Here is a 15,205-nt window from a genome sequence, read left to right on the forward strand (position 1 = left end):
TTTTTTTTTTTCCAAATGGATGTGCTCTTTTAAAAACAGTCTTTTGGTTTTAGGGCTCCTGGGTGGCTCAGTTGGTTAAGCATCCGACTCTTGATTTTGGCTCAGGTCTTGATCTCAGTTTAGTGAGATTGAGCCCTGGGTTGGGGTCCTCACTCAGTGCAGAGTCTGCTAGTCTCTCTCTTTTCTGCTTCCAGCCCGCCCCCGCCCCCCGCCCCGTGCTCTCTCTCTCTCAAATAAATAAATAAATAACTACATAAATAAAATTGCCAAAAAATAGTCTTTTGACTTTGAATTCTTCTTTTGCTTCTTTAATAATTTTAAGTTTATTTTGTAGTCCCTATCGATTATTCTAAAGTCTGTGCCTCTTGGCTTAATACCCCAGTTTGCGGTGTTTGCTGACTTTCATGGTAGGTGATCTTTATTGAATGTGTTAGTACTTTTTGTTGTGAGCTTATCTTTGTATCTTTTGTTGTGAGTGACATCTTTGAGGCTCTCATAGACTTAGCTGAAGTCATGCCCCTCCAGACTTAGTCTTTGCTTTTTCCTGGTACTCCAGGGACATTCATGGCCTGCAACTTCATTTTTATGTTAATTTCTCAGATTGGTGGTTTGTGGATCATTAAGTTAAGGTAATTTTAAAAATCTGAAATATCTGAACCCTAGGCTCAGGTGTTTCAGATTTTTCAGGGGAGGATTTTATTTTAATTAATTAATTTTTAAAGATTTTATTTACTTATTTGTCAGAGAGGTAGAGAGAGACAGCGAGCACATGCTGGGGGGGGGTGACAGGCAGAGGGAGAGGGAGAAGCACTCTCCAGGAGCCCGCTGCAGGACTCGATCCCAGGACCCTGAGATCATGACCTGAGCGAAAGGCAGACACTTAACCAACTGAGCCACCCAGGCGTTCCTCAGGGGAGGATTTTATTTTATTACTATTATTTTTAAAATATTTTTTATTATATTATGTTAGTCACCATACAGTACATCTCAGGGGAGGATTTTAAATCTGTACGCAGAGATCAGGAAGAACAGACAAGCTTCCTAGTCGTTGCCCTGTGCCCATGGATGGGCTTTTCCTGAGTTCACCCTTCTCTGGGTCTGTAGCCTATTACAGGCTTGACCTGGATCCCACTCGCTCAGTGTGGGCCTTCTGTCCTCACTGCAAGTTCACTCACTGCCGCACATCCCCATAGCAGAGCTTTGTTTCTGTATTTCTGATGGAATCAGGTTCCACTCTGTTGTGCCAAGTACTGACTGTGTCCCAGGAACCAGAGTGACCGACCTGGTCCTACTGGCTCCTGCAAACATGTGGACGAGCCCCCAGCTCTGCGAGCATCATGTTCCCACCCTTCTCTTCCCTTTGCCTCTGAGGTAATCCCTGAGTTCATCCACATTTTTACATCCTAACCGGAGCAGTAAGAGAGCAAAGATTTTGGTTAGACCATGCATCTCTCTATAGTGGTGTGACTTCCTCTGGTTATCTCTTTTTTTCCCTTAGATTTGGAAGGAACCTCAAAAAATTTGGCCTAGCTCCTCTCCAGGTTTGTGAGGTGATAGAAGTCCACTGTGCCTACAATGACGTTATTCTGTTGTTGCTTTAAAGATGGCCCTGGAGCCACAGAAATCTGCTGGTAAACCAAAGAACCAATTCCGTAGAAAGGCAGGACATTGCCATGCTAATGAAGCAAGTAGAGGGGAGGATTGAACCAAGTAAAAGAGCCTTTCCTTCACCCTGAATTGCAAGCCAGAAGAATTTGGAAGCTTGAAATCCAATGTCTAGTTTAGTTTAGCTTTGACTTTTGTTTTCTCTGTGGCAGTCAGGGCTGCCCTTACCTGTTTCAGCAGAGCTCCAGTGTTGGCCAGCCGGGTGCTGTCAGTGGGTGCTGAGGACAGGATGCTAAGGGACTATGTGGAGGCAGGTCTTGGGACAGTGGGACCAGCACCAGGTAGAGGCAGGAGACAGGGTCCTACGGCCACCACTTAGCTGTGTGATCTTGGGCACATCCCTTAACTTCTCTGAGCCTTGGTGTTCTGTCAGGAAGGTTTCATAACTCCTGCCTTACAGGGTTGTTGTGGAGTCAAATAAGAAAGAGTGTTTGGGGGATCAGTTTATAGTATTAAAAAATGTGAAAGGGTCTAAAGGAACCTGATGTAATTTGAGAAACTTTTTTTTTTTTTTAAAGATTTTATTTATTTATTCGACAGAGATAGAGACAGCCAGCGAGAGAGGGAACAGAAGCAGGGGGAGTGGGAGAGGAAGAAGCAGGCTCATAGCAAGCCTGATGTGGGGCTCGATCCCGGAACGCCGGGATCACACCCTGAGCCGAAGGCAGACGCTTAACCGCTGTGCCACCCAGGCGCCCCTGAGAAACTTTTGTAAGAAAGCACTTTCAACAAAGGACTGAGATGACAAATGGTCACGGGTCTGTGTCAGGCTTTTCTCTGGAGCCTGGTGCTTCTTGTCTCGAGAGTGTCCTTTTCTGTGGGAGGGAAATTTCAGCTGCTTAATTTCAATCGTAGGTGTACGCAAGGCGCACGAGATACATCTCAATCGAGCTGAGAGAGTAAACAATCATCTCCTCCCTTTGCTGGGAGCTGAGCACGGCTGGCACTGCCCTGCCTTGGGTGACAGGCCCCCGAGGAAGCTGGGCTGGGTTTGGCTGTGTATGAAGTGCGGGTTTCTCTGGGGGTAACAAGTGCCAGGGCCGCTCGCTATTCTGATCCACCCTGGGGGTCCCCGTGCTGAGGGGACCACAGCCTTGTCTCACACAGGCTTTGGAGAGGTAGGCCCAGAAATAAGAATTTAAGATATTGGCTCAAAGTTTAAGTGCATCAGAGGAGGACCTTTTATACTGCCAATGATAATTTCATTAAAAGTTTTGGTTAGAAAGTGTACATTTTCATCTTTTGAATATTCTAAAATTGGGCCTGTCTGAAGTCGGATGTGTCAAGAGTCCTGCAGAGCTAAAGATGCTGGGGGTATTTTTGGGAATGCGGGACTGGGTGGGTCCTGAGTGGCCATACTTTCTTGTTTTTTCTCCCAGGGCCACAGCCAGGGCCACAGCCACGGCCACGGCCACCAGACAGGCCTTGGGCGGCTGAGGACCTTTCCCCAGCCTACGTTCTCTGGCCTCAGTATTCTTATCTCTAAAGCTGGGGGATTAAAATACCAGACAGAGTGGGTGCCTCAGTGCCTGAATGCTGCCGAATGGAAGAACGCAGAAGTACATTTCCAGGAAGTTATTACTGCCCGTGAATGACTGCCACCAGCTTGTTTCTGGGGCGCGGCGGGACACTGTGCATCGTGCAACGGGTGTTCTCATCATTGCTGTTTTACAGGAAGGAGGAATCGTCAGGTCACATAGCGACGGGGCGTCTCTGCCAGGATCTGGACTCAGATGTCCCCTGCACAGGTGTTCCTGCTGCTCCCACCAGGTTTCCCCTGGGGGCAGCTCTGGGCCTCGCTGTCTGAGCCCCTCCCCATGCCCGCAGGCCCCCCCCCCCCGCGTTTCCTGTGGGGCAGCTGCTACACCCCAGTAGCTTGCACATGCTCAAGTTCAGGCTCATTTTTCTCTCAACAAATGTAGGTAGGAAGCACAGCATCTTTTGTCAAGCATTCTTATGACTGCATATTAAGCACTTGAAACTTCCTGGTGTTTTTCTGGGGCCAGATTATTAATTTGCATGACAAACAGTCTGGAAAAAGAATAGGGAGTGCTGTGGAGGCTTGCTGGCACTCCCAACTGGGCCCTGCCTAGTGAAAGCATGGAAGGGCACGGAGAGTCCTGAGGCTGGGGCTTTGAATGGCTTCCCTGCTCCCTCCTGGTGTTTCCCTCTGCCATGGTGGTCATACAGGGCTCTTCATTCTCTTCATTTCTAACTTCCAGTGGGTGAGCAGAACCTTGTGGCTGGGGGTACCTGGCAGGTGATAACAAGGAGTCCTGGTCTTGATTGTGCTTCCCCAGTGGCTGGTGGCATGAAACATCTTTTCATGTGCTCATTGGGCATCTGTACATCCTCTTCTTGGTTTTTTTTTTTGCCCATTTTCTAATTGGATTGTTTGTTATTTTTAATAAATTACATGTAGCATTCTTTTACCCTGATTTATTCCTTCATACCCATCACGACTTTTTGAGATTTTTATTTATTTATTTACTTGATTTTTGTCCAAATCCTTCCAATCCCTCGCTTTACCACTACTGAAAAAAGAAAAACTGTTCATCATACATTCTAGAAGCAAGTCGTTTGTCACATATGTGGTTTGCAAGTGTTTTCTCTCAGTCTGACTTGTTTTTTCATTAGGGTCCTTCCCAGAGCAAAAGTTTTAAATTTTGACAAAATACAATTTATTGATTTTTCTCTTCAGTGGGTGTGATTTTGGTGTCAAGACTAACTGGTCAGAAAATCCTAGGTCCTGAAGACTTTCTCCTGTGTTTTCTTCTAAAGGTTTTATAGTTTTATGTTTGCATTTAAGTCCACTTTGAGGGGGGCCTGGGTGGCACAGTTGGTTAAGTGCCTGACTCTTGGTTTAGGCTCAGGTCGTGATCTCAGAGTCATTAGACTGGGCCCCCACCTTGGGCTCTGGGCTCAGCTCAGGGTCGGCTTGAGATTCTCTGTCCCTCTCCCTCTGCTCCTTCCACTCACACACACACATTCTCTCAAATAAATAAATAAATCACTAAAAAAAAATCCATCTTTAGTTAAGTTTTATTTAAGGTATGAGGTTTAGGTTGATTTTTTTTTTTTTTTGCCTATGGATTTAGAATTGCTCCAGCACCATCTGTTGAAAAGACTCTTCCATCCATTACTTTTGCACCTCTGTCAAAAATCAGTTAGCCATATTTGTGTACATCTATTTCTGATTTCTCTACTCTGTTCCACTGATGTACGTCTATCCCTCTGCCATACCACACGGTCTTGAGACCCGTAGCTATATAAGTCTTAATGTTGAGAAGAGTGATTCCTCCCACATTTTCTTCTTTTTAAATTTGTTTTAGCTAGTAGTTATTTAGTCCTACTTCTTTTGACTATCCATATAGATTTTTGAATAATCTTGCCTACGTCTCCGAATATTCTTGCTGGGATTTTGGTAGAAGTTGCATTAAGCTTATAGATCAGTTTGGGGAGAACTGACATCTCTGCTAAACTGTCTTTCGATCTATGAACATTCTATGTCTCTTCATGTTAGATTTTGATTTCTCTTATTGGCATTTTGTAGGTTTCAGCTCCAATTCAAGTTTTATTAGATTTACACATATTTCATTTTTTGTTCTGCGCTGTTGTAAGCAGTACCGTATTTTTAGTTTTGGTTTCCACGTGTGCATTACTAGTACGTAGAAATACAGTTGATTTAGGTATGTTGAGCTTATATTCTGCAACCTTGCTGAAATCACTTAATTGTTCTATGAGTGGTTTTGTACATTCCTTGGATTTTTCTACCTAGACCATTATGTCACCTGCAAATCACTTTATTCCTTCCTTTCAGATCTGCACCCCTCCCCTCCCCTCCCTTCCCTTCCCTCCCCTTCCCTTCCCTTCCCTTCCCTTCCCTGTTGTTTCCTCGTTGCACTGGCTAGAATTTCCAAATGTCCGGTGTCATGATGAATAGCAATGGTGAATGACCATCCTTGCTTTCTTCCAGTCTCAGGGGGAAATCATTTACTCTTTCACTATTAAGTCTAATTTTAACTATAGGGTTTTTGTAGATGATCTTTATCAAGTTGAAAATGTTCCCTTCTATTCCTGGTTGTTTGAGAATTTTTATCCTTAATGGGTGTTATATTAGATTTTCACAAGTGCTTTTTTCTTCATCAACTGATATAAGATCATATGATTTTGCTTCTCTAGTCCGTTAAGACGTTGATTACATTGATTGATTCTCATATTGAACCAGCATTGCCTATCTGGAATAAATCCACTTGATCAGGATGTTCAATCTTCTTACTGTTTTTTTTTTAATGAGTTCTCTGTGTTAATCCAGTGTTAAGGATTTTTGCATTTATGTTTATGAGGGATATTGGACTATAGTTTTTTTTGTGTGTGTGCTCCTTTTGCCTTATTTTGTTATCAAGGTAATACTGGCATCATAAAATTAGTTGGGAAGCAGTCCCTCTTGTTTTCCATAAAATATTATGTATAATTGGTGTTAATTATTTTTTTTAGGTGTGTGGTAGAATTTTCTAGTGAAATCATCTGGGCTTGGAGATTTCATTTTTGGGGAGTTTTTAGCTTAAAATTCTCTAAGAGTTACATAGTTATTCAAACAATCTATTTCTTATGAAGTGAGTTGTGGTAGCTTGTGTTTTTGAGGACGTGGCCCATCTCATCTAAGTCATGTGGACAGTTGTTCACAGCATTCTCTTAGCCTTGTGCTGGCTGCAGCTTCCAGCCCTGTGGTTGATAGCCCCTGTCACATTCCTAATATTGGTAATTTCTCCCTCTCCCTCTTTCTTTCTTTGGTCAGTCAGTAGAGATGTGTCAATTTTATCGACCTTTTCAAAGAGCTGGTTTTTGCTTCATTGATTTTCTCTATTGTTTTTTGTTTTCAATTTCATTGACTTCTGCTCTTACCTTTAGTATTCCTTTCTTCTGGTTACTCTGGGTTTATTTTGCTTTCTTTAATTTTATCTAGTTTCTGAAGGTGGGAGGTTAGTTTACTGATATGAGTCTTTTTCTCTTTTCTAATGTAAGCATTTAGTGCTGTATATTTCAGTCTTTAGTATCAACATTTTACTAGTTTAAATGAAATGTGGAACACTTTCTTCTTGTTACGTTCATTTACCCTGGTCCATTTATAATATAATTCTTACATATTTCTTCTACGTTCATATTGAGAACCACATCAGACCATGATGAAATTCTTGCTTTAGCCATCAAACATAAGTTAGGAAACTCAAGAGCAGGAAAGTTTATTGTATTTCCCTATATTTTTACTTTTTCTGTTGCTTTTTCTTTCCTGATTGTCCAAGATTCTTTCATCATTTTTTTTTTTTGTTTCCAGAACTTTCTTTAGCTTTTTCCTTAGGGTGAGTCTGCTGGCCCAAATTCTCTTGCCTTTCCTTTGCTTAAGAATGTCTTTCTTTCCCAAGTTTTTGCTGGGTATAGAAATCTGGTCGACAGTTCTTTTCTTTCATCCTTTGAAACAGGCCTCGTTACCTCTTTCTGGCCCCCATTGTCTTCAGGGAGAAATCTGCTCTCATTCAGATCAGTTCTTCCTTAGGGTAAGGTGTCATTTCAATCTTGATGCTTTCATGATTTTTTATTTGTCGTTATTTTTCAGAAGTTTGACTATGATGCTTGACATGGTTCCTTTGGTTTTTCTTGTTTGTTTAGCTTCTTGAATCTGGAGGTTTATGTATTTTGCCAAATTTGTGGTAATTCGAGCCATTATTTCTTTTAATCCTGTTTCAGTCGCACCCTCTTTCTCTTCTTCTGGGGCTCAGATGATACAAATGTTAGATCTTGTGTTGTAGTTGCATAGGTCCCTCAGTGATCATTTTTTTTCACTCTATTTTCTCTCTGTTTTTAAGATTGGATAATTTTTATTTTATCTACAGGTTCATCAGTACTTTCTCTGCCTTCACTTTTGTACTTTGAGCCCACCCATTGAGGGTTTTTTTTTTAAGTGATTGCATTTTTCAGTGCTAAAATTTCCACTTGGTTCTTTTTTGGATTCTATTTCTATTCTATTTCTTTGCTGAGATTTTCTGTTTTTCACTTACTTCAAATGTGTTCAAAACTGCATTTCTGTAGCGTCATTGTAGCATTTTTATCATGGCTACTTTAAAATCCTTATCAGGTAATTCGAAATCTGTGTCATAACAGGGTTGGCATCTGTTGATTGTCTTTTCTCATTCAAGTTGAGATTTTCTTGGTTCTTGATATGATGAGGGATTTTTATGTGAACCCGGGGTATCATGGGTTTTATCAGACTCTGGATCTTATTTAAAACTTCCATCTCCACAGGACTTGTTTGGCTCTGTGCCAGAGGGGAAGGAGGATGCTGCCTTGTTGCTGTTGGGTGGGGGTGGAGTTCGGGTTCTCCACATGGCACCCTTGGACATCCTGGGTGGGAAGGGGTGCCTCATCTTTGTTGGCAAGGAAGGGATACCTTCTTATATGGTCTCCCCTGACACTGCAGAGCAGGGGTGGGGGGGTGAGCTCCTCCTTGCCAGCTTCCTGCTAGGCCTCCTCTGACACACTCCAGCATAGAAGGGAGAGATACCTCAATACCCCCGGGTGGGGTAGAAATCCAGGATCTCCACATGGACTCCAGGGACACTGTCAGGAGTAGGGGTAGGTGGACTCATTACTGCAGGTGAGCATGGAAGTCCTGAGTCTCCACTCAGCCTTCGCTGTTGGGAGTGGGGCCACAGTATTTTCTCTTTGGTTGGAGTAGGGCAATTACAGTTTCAAAGTTTTCTTTTTCGTTTATTTGTCCTTTCCTGGTCCTTTGGCTTCCCTTAGGGCCTTGTTTGTCTGTGTCCAGGTGGCCCCTTCATCCAGCACCCAGTCTGGGGTATATGTGGCAAAAAGAAAATCTTGGGAACCCTTGAGGACCACTGCCATGTTGTTCCTCAAGTTCCCTAGCTTCTTTCTCCTTTCCAGAGTATTCTTATGTTTAGTGTTTGGTTTATATGTAATATCCAAGGCTTTTAGCTGCGCTTTGTGGGCAAAATAGGGAGAAGTGTGTTTACTCCATCTTGTCGGGAACTGGAATGCAAATGGGTTTTAAAACCGCTGCCTGAGGGAACCTCCCTGTTGTTTCTAATTACCTTTTAGTGTTGGGTGTGAAAACTCACTCAAGGGGCTACTCTGCTGGCCGAAATTAGGCGGGACACCCCCATCTCCTCCTATTACCTGGCACAGGGCATCCTGAGGCAGGCATGACTTGTATGCTCCCCCACAATACTCACTGCAGGGGGAGAGGGCATCTCTGTTGTGGACCTCTTTTTCATACCTGGCCCAGCACCCTTGACTCCCCACAGGGTTTCCTGTTTTTGACAGCCCAAGGACAAGATACTCTCTCCTCTATGCTGCCTGCCCCTGTACATGCTCCACGAATCTCCCTGTTTACCCATCCATGGCCCATGACTGGGCAGATATATTTCCATTAATTCCCAAGCCCAGCCCAGGTCTGTTACTCAGGAGCCACGAACTGAGCTGGGTAGAGCTGGGCAGGCTGGGGGGATTCCTGGGGCTCTGACTAGTTGTGTGTGGGGGCACTGTTGCTGGGAACAGAGACTTGGAAGCTCACAGTTGGGAATGGCATGTGTGAGGTCCTAAGAATTACCTGTGGGATTCCCCAAAGCCCCAAATGATGGAGATCTGGATACACTTTTATCATGGTCAAGATAGTTAAAACTTCTCTCTTTTACCCAAGTCTCAAATTCAGGGAATGCTAAATAAAAAAAGAATAGAATTCAGGATTAAAGTAAATAAATGAAAGATAAGCTTCTGTTTGAACTACCTGGGTGATTTGAATATTCAGCTCTTCTTAGTGGAATGTCAGAGGATTTTCAGGAAAAACAAATGAAGATTACCCACATTTGTAGAAGACCCTAGAATAAGTTCGTTAAACAATTATGTTCATCTGTCAGGGGCTGGAATGGCCTACGTGAGAGAAGAAGTAGGGGGGATGTTTCTTTTCACCAGACGGTGTGGGCTAGGGGACAGGAGGTCTGGGTCTGAGGTCAGCCTTTTCCCCTGAGTCCTTCTGCTGTGTGATGTTGAGTGATTTCTTGCCCTCTCTGGGATTTGGCCTCATCATTGGCCATCTGAGGCCGTTGGACATGTAGTCCTCAAACCTAATGTTTTGGGAGCCTTAAAGTTGACTCACTTAAAACTCTTCAGAGGATCTTCATGAACACCTGAATCAAGCCCAGACTGTAAAGGGCCTCCTGGTAGTTCAGAAATACGCCCATGCATATATGATCAACTAGTCTTTGATGAGGGCATCAAGAACACACAATGGAGAGAGGACAGTCCCTTCAATAAATGTGCTGGGAAAACTGGATATTCATATGCAAAAGAATGAAACTGGACCGTATCTTACACCACTCACAAAAGTGAACTTGAAGTGGATTAAAGGCTTAAGTGTAACACATGAAACCACAAAACACCTACAAGAAAACATAGAGAAAAATCTCATTGATACTGGTCTTAGCAGTGATTTTTTTAAAAAAATAAGACATCAAAAGGATAAACAACAGAAACAAAAGTAAACAAGTGGGACTGCATAAAACTAAAAAGCTTCTTCATAGTAAAGGAATAGTAAAGTAATCCACCAATTCCATAGTAAAGGAATCCACCAACAAATGAAAAAACAGCCTATGGAATGGGAGAAAATATATGCAAACCATATATCAGATAAGGGCTTAATATGTTAAGTACATAAGGAACTCAACTCAATACCAAAACAAAAACAAAAACAAATAATCTGATTAAAAAATAAGCAAAGCACTAAAATAGACATTTTTCTAACGAAGACGTAGAAGTGACATAGCAGCACTGTTCATAGTGGCCAAAAGGTAGAAGCAACCCAAGGTCTATCAACAGGTGAGTGAGTAAACTAAATGTAATATATCATACCATGGAATATTACTCAGCCTTAAGGAAGGAAGGAAAGGTAAGGACATTGTTCTGGACCTGGAGGTGGGGGTGCTACAACATTGCACAGTTAACTGAATGCCGCTGAGTTGTACACTTTAAAATGGTTTATGTGTGACGTAAATTTTAGCACGATAAAAAAAAAAATCCTCATTTCTGGACCCCAGCAGAAACGTCTGAAATCTAAATCTCTGGAGGTGGGGTCCAGGTGCCGTGATTCAAAGCTGTCTTGGTGATTTCAGTGTGCAACCAGAGTTGAGATTTCTGGGGGTCTAGAGTCCAGTTACACACTTACACAGTGCTTGCAAAGATTCGTTGGAATGGTGACTTCTGCATATTGTTCATGAGAATGTGACTTCATTGCATTTTTGGAAAGTTAACATGACAGTTCCTGTTGAAATCCCCTATCTCTACCATAATAGAGAACTGTTTACTGAAGGATTGCCTATAGATAACAAAATATAAACCAGAAATAACCCGCAGGCCTTCAAAAATGGGATGGTTGAATAATCAGAATACACTCACAGTATAGGATATTATGTAACTATTAAAAATGGTGAGTTAGACATCTATCTCTCCACTTGAAGAAATTCCATGTTGTAATCACTATCCAGTTTTAAAAAATGTCAGTTTTAGAGGAAACAAGTTTTTCTGTGTGTGGCCTATTTTTCTGTCTTTGTTCCCTCCCTCTCCCCTATTTTGCTGTGGTCTTCAGTCCTACTTGTTGTTCCTGAAATAGGCCAGGCTCAGCCACACTTCTGGGCCTTGATCATGTGTACCAGTTGCCTAGAATGCACTCCTCACCTTGCCACCTTGCTAATGCCGACTTACGGCTCACATTAAGGAGGTGTCTCCTCTTCCTGGAAGCCCTCTCTTGCCTCCCCACCCTCCAATGTGTCCTCTAGTCCCCCAGGCTTCCCTCTGATGTGCTCTTACGATGTTGTTGCCACTCATCTTTGCCTCTGGCCAGGGGCCTCCTTGTAGGGAGAGGGGCAATGCTTTGGTCACCCTTGAACTCCCCATGCCCAGCACCAGGTCTGGGGAGGGGCAAGGGTGGGGGGGGCAGTGGTGTTGAAATGGAATTGAAGGTGATGTGGGGCCACTGTCTGTAGGGGTGAGCTGACCATTGTGAATCAGGCTCTGAGTGAGGAAGTGGTCAGAAACTTTCTTGTCTGCTTCTCCAGACCAGACCTAGTCTTAGGAAATGTTAATCCATTTAAAAGGAATGGACCTACTGGGTATTTACCCCAAAGATACAGATGTAGTGAAAAGAAGGGCCATATGCACCCCAATGTTCATAGCAGGATTGTCCACAATAGCTGAATTGTGGAAGGAGAGGAGATGCCCTTCAACAGATGACTGGATTAAGAAGATGTGGTCCATATATACAATGGAATATTACTGAGCTATCAGAAAGAACAATTTCACAACATTTGCAGCAACATGGATGGGACTGGAGGAGATTATGCTAAGTGAAATAAGTCAAGCAGAGGAAGACAATTATCATATGGCTTCACTCATTTATGGAACATAAGAAGTAGGAAGATCAGTAGGAGAAGAAAGGGAAGAAGAAAGGGGGAGTAAACAGAAGGGGGAATGAACCATAAGAGACTATGGACTCTGGGAAACAAACTGAGGGCTTCAGAGGGGAGGGGGGTGGGGGAATGGGATAGACTGGTGATGGGTAGTAAGGAGGGCACATATTGCATGGTGCACTGGGTGTTATACACAAGTAATGAATCATGGAACTTTACATCAAAATTTAAGGATGTACTGTATGGTGACTAACATCATATAATAAAAAATTATTATTAAAAAAAGGAATGGACCTACCATTATGTTCTCTGTTATCAAAATCTTTGAATGAAATGTTATGCATTTTCCAGCTCTTTAAAGATGGTTGGAAGTAGGGTGATCAGCTTGTCCTGGTTTGCTTGGGGCCTTCCTGGCTTTGGTGCTAGAAGTCTTGTGTTCTAGGTAAACCTTGACAGTTGGTCACCTGATGGTATGAATTACTTGGCGAGGTCCCTTATCTTCCTCTCCTAGGGTCCAGCTTGCTGTGTGAAGCATGGGGTCAGCAGGAAGGAGCTTTCTAGTGGAGAATGGTACTTGGTACTGGCATGGCCAGGTCTGGCCATGTTCCTGCCACTTTCAGAGAACGCAGTTGACCCTTGAACAACATGGCTGCAAACTCCATGGTCCACTTTGCAGATTTTTTCACTAGATACAATACAGTTATGTAAATGTATTTTCTCTTCCTTATGATTTTCTTAATAACATTTTCTCTTTCTAGCTTACTTTATTGTAAGAATACAGGATATAACATGTAACATACAAAATATATGTTAATTGACTATGTTATCAGTAAGGCTTCTAGTCAATAGTAGGCTACTAGTAGTTAAGTTTTTGACAAGTCAAAGTTACATGAAAATTTTCGACTGTGTGGGGAGCAGTGCCCCTAATCCCCAGTGTTGTTCAAGAGTCAGCTGTAATCTCAATTTAACTCCAGGAACCTCAGTTTTCTAATACTCAAAATGGGCATAAAAATCCTAAATCAGTTTGATGGGAATTTTCGGTGTGATGTAAATAAAGCCGCTGGAGTGGGGTGGTTACAGCAGGAGCTTCTACCTCAAGAGCACAATGGGAGCTAGGCACTATGGTTTTAACTCTCAACAATTTTGGAGATTGGAGCTAAGATGATTGCCATCTGACAGACCAAAAGACGGGGGCTCAGGGAGGCTGAGCAGTCTGCCCAAGGTTATAGACATGCAGGTGGCAGGGCTAAGCAATTGTTCAAATGCCCTGGGGCCCATTTCTGTTTCTGACTGCAGGCTCCTGGGGCTGGCCAGGCATACATATATGGTTGCTTTCTCCTAGACCAGGCCTCCCCACCAATGTTGGGTAATCCCTCTGGGGAGACTCTGGCTTGTTCCTCTGGCCTAGGGCAGTGGGAACAGCTAGCAAAGCCAGCAGCCCACCTGGGTGCTCATGCTACATCACTCAGGGCTTCACCAGAGTTGGGGAAAAAGGGACACGGCCAGGCAATCAGGGCCAGTGATTCTTTCATTCTGGCAATCATTTCTGCATGCATTAATTCACGCAGGGGTGCACTCACTAACTTTGCCACCTGAAGGGAGGGAGACCCTTTCCGCTGCCCCAGCAAATACACTGGTGCTTCTAGGGAGAGGAGCACCCAGGATTGTCTGCCTGGGGCTATCAGTGAAGGCTTCCTGGAGGAGGATGCATTTGAACTATGCCTGGAAACAAGCTGTGAGCAGCATTCTCCCAGAAAGGTCGAAAGGCCGGAGCCATTGTGCAAGTGCAGGAGGCTGGGGACAGTTTGACACTGCTGGAATTGAGGAAGTGTGGCAGGGGTGTGGTGGGGAGGAGGTCCTACCCACTCTGTGGCCTAGGGAAGGGCCTGTGGTCATCCTGAGGTCATGAGCGGTCACTGGAGAGTTCTGAGGAGTGACAACCAGCTTTGTGGGCTAGGAAGGCACAGTTGGGATTACTGGGGGGCTGAAGTGTCCAGGTGAGGGATGGCGAAGGCCAAGAGCAGAGCAGGGCAAGGGCCCAATCTCTAACCCCCTGCTCACTGCACCGTGTTCTTGCTGGCCCCACAGGGAGGGAAGGGATGGGTCTGGCCTCAGGCCCAGGGCCCAGAGTGGGGGTAGGGCGGAGGGGGAGATGGGAAGGGAGGTTGTGGCAGCTTTCTGGTTAAGGGGAGTGATGAGGACTTGGTTTGAACTTGGAAAGACATTTCCCCCCACCTTCTGCAGGAGGAGCAAGTGCCTTTCAGACACCCTGACAGCTCCTCACCCCGCTGTTTTGCACAATATACAATTTCTTTGCATAACAGACAGAATAATCTCATTTTCTCACTGGCTACACAGCTTAGCTTTCAATCAATTATTCCAAATACATTAAAAAAAGTCTCCATGTCACTTCTCCGCCTGCTCAGTGCTCCGTTTTCCCTGTCAAGGAATTTGCAAATCAATTGCTTTAACAATACTTTCCACAAATTACCTTCGAATGCCTGTGATGTCACCCACGGTTAATGCGCTCCTGATAAATAATGCATCAGGAAGTGGTGAGGCTTTTTCTTTCTCCCGCCTCCCTGAGATGCAATAAAGGAACCAGCGTGTTTTGTGTTGAGCAGCCTGGCTTCAGCCTTGGGGCTCCTGCGCATGGTTGGGTGCTGGGAGGGAGTTGTGGGTGGAGAGGGAGCCAGCTGGGGGCGGGGCAGCTCTACACCCACTGTGTGGGCTGGCCTGTGGGAGACCTTGCACCTCCCTGCACCTCAGTTTCTGCGCTCAGACTCTGGGATAGTCAGTCTTCCATCCTTACAGCCTTATCTGGAGTCCAGATAACTCCATCCAGCAGCTTGCCCGTGGGAGGTGTGGGAATGGCAGCTGTTCTCACTGTGGTGCTTCGGTCCACTGCAGAGGGAGTGATTTTGGCTCCTAGTTCCTGAGAACCATGGAGAGCGGCTGGGAAGCAGAGGGCATTCTCCTGAGCTGGCTAGGATCCCAGCCCAAGGAACCCTATTGGTCTGCATTCTTAAACTCACCATCCCATGTGCAGGGCTACTCTGGAG

The sequence above is a fragment of the Ursus maritimus genome, unplaced genomic scaffold (genome assembly GCF_017311325.1).
Source record: "Ursus maritimus isolate PB19 unplaced genomic scaffold, ASM1731132v1 scaffold_1, whole genome shotgun sequence".
Classification (NCBI taxonomy): Eukaryota; Metazoa; Chordata; class Mammalia; order Carnivora; family Ursidae; genus Ursus; species Ursus maritimus.